The following is a 2,453-nucleotide window of genomic DNA, read 5'->3' as shown; positions in this document are numbered from 1 at the left end:
CAGTTGCATGTGGGGCTGCATAAAGGCTCCCCTGGGGAGTTCACTTGTACCCAAAGCCTTCCTCTGGGGGCACTTTTGGATGGGCGAATTAGGCTTTTAACGCATTTTCTGGGGCCCGAGTTTTCAGTCGACTGCCAGGCGCGCCAGGGTTATATTTAGGGTTGCTGTGAAAGAGTGAACCCGGAGGGTCCAGTTGCATGTGGGGCTGCGTAAAGGCTCCCCTGGGGAGTTCACTTGTACCCAAAGCATTCCTCTGGGGGCACTTTTGGATGGGCGAATTAGGCTTTTAATGCTTTTTCTAGGGCCCGAGTTTTCAGTCGACTGCCAGGCGGGCCAGGGCTATATTTAGGGTTCCTGTGAAAGAGTGAACCCGGAGGGTCCAGTTGCATGTGGGGCTGCATAAAGGCTCCCCTGGGGAGTTCAGTTGTACTCAAAGCCTTCCTCTGGGGGCACTTCTGGATGGTCGAATGGGGCTTGTAGCACGTTTTCTGGGGCCAGAGTTTTCAGTCGTCTGCCATGCGGGCCAGGGTTATATTTAGGCTTGCGGTGAAAGAGTGAACCCGGAGGGTCCAGTTGCATGTGGGGCTGCATAAAGGCTCCCCTGGGGAGTTCACTTGTACCCAAAGCCTTCCTTTGCGGGCACTTCTGGATGGGTGAATGGGGCTTGAAACGCATTTCCTGGAGCCCCAGTTTTCAGTCTTCTGCCATGCTGGCTAGGGGTATATTTAGGGTTGCTCGTAAACAGTGAACAAGGAGGGTCCAGTTGCATGTGGGGCTGCGTAAAGGCTCCCCTGGGGAGTTCAGTTGTACCCAACGCCTTCCTTTGGGGGCACTTTTGGATGGGCGAATGGGGCTTGTAGCACGTTTTCTGGGGCCCGAGTTTTCAGTCGTCTGCCATGCGGGCCAGGGTTATATTTAGGCTTGCGGTGAAAGAGTGAACCCGGAGGGTCCAGTTGCATGTGGGGCTGCGTAAAGGCTCCCCTGGGGAGTTCACTTGTACCCAAAGCCTTCCTTTGGGGGCACTTCTGGATGGGCGAATGGGGCTCGTAACACATTTTCTGTGGCCCGGGCTTTCAGTGGACTGCCAGGCGTGCCAGGGCTATATTTAGGCTTGCGGTGAAAGAGTGAACCCGGAGGGTCCAGTTGCATGTGGGGCTGCATAAAGGCTCCCCTGGGGAGTTCACTTGTACCCAAAGCCTTCCTCTGGGGGCACTTTTGGATGGGCGAATTAGGCTTTATCAGTTTTTCTTGGTCCCGAGTTTTCAGTCGACTGCCAGGCGGGCCAGGGCTATATTTAGGGTTGCTGTGAAAGAGCGAATACGGAGGGTCCAGTTGCATGTGGGGCTGCGTTAAGGCTCCCCTGGGGAGTCCACTTGTACCAAAGCCTTCCTTTGCGGGCACTTTGGGATGGTCCAAGGGGAATCGCAATGCGTTTTCTGAAGCCCGCTTTTTCAGTATTCTCCCATTGCGCCGAGGGCTATATTTAGGGTTGCGGTGAAAGAGTGAACCCGGAGGGTCCAGTTGCATGTGGGGCTGCGTTAAGGCTCCCCTTGGGGAGTTCAGATGTACCCAAAGCCTTCCTCTGGGGGCACTTTTGGATGGTCCAAGGGGAATCGCAATGCGTTTTCTGAGGCCCGCTTTTTCAGTCTTCTCCCATTGCGCCGAGGGCTATATTTAGGGTTGCGGTGAAAGTGTGAACCCGGAGGGTCCAGTTGCATGTGGGGCTGCATAAAGGCTCCCCTGGGGAGTTCACTTTTACCCAAAGCCTTCCTTTGGGGGCACTTCTGGATGGGCGAAAGGGGCTTGAAACGCTTTTTCTGTGGCCCAAGTTTTCAGTCTTATGCCATGCTGGCTAGGGTTATATTTAGGGTTGCTGTAAAGAGCGAACACGGAGGGTCCAGTTGCATGTGGGGCTGTGTAAAGGCTCCCCTGGGGAGTTCAGATGTACCCAAAGCCTTCCTTTGGGGGCACTTTTGGATGGGCGAATGGGGCTCGTAACACATTTTCTGTGGCCCGAGCTTTCAGTCGACTGCCAGGCGTGCTAGGGCTATACTTAGGCTTTCGGTGAAAGAGTGAACCCGGAGGGTCCAGTTGCATGTGGGGCTGCATAAAGGCTCCCCTGGGGAGTTCAGACGTACCCAAAGCCTTCCTTTGGGGGCACTTCTGGATGGGCGAAAGGGGCTTGAAAAGCTTTTTCTGGAGCCCGAGTTTTCAGTCTTCTGCCATGCTGGCTAGGGATATATTTAGGTTTGCTGTAAAGAGCGAACACGGAGGGTCCAGTTGCATGTGGGGCTGCGTAAGGGCTCCCCTGGGGAGTTCAGACGTACCCAAAGCCTTCCTTTGGGGGCACTTTTGGATGGGCGAATTAGGCTTTTAACAGTTTTTCTGGGGCCCGAGTTTTCAGTCGACTGCCAGGCGGGCCAGGGCTATATTTAGGGTTGCTGTGAAAGAGC

Source organism: Anas acuta, unplaced genomic scaffold, assembly GCF_963932015.1.
Source record: "Anas acuta unplaced genomic scaffold, bAnaAcu1.1 SCAFFOLD_54, whole genome shotgun sequence".
NCBI lineage: Eukaryota > Metazoa > Chordata > Aves > Anseriformes > Anatidae > Anas > Anas acuta.
The sequence above is the reverse complement of the archived record's forward strand: the minus strand, read 5'-3'. Positions refer to the sequence as shown.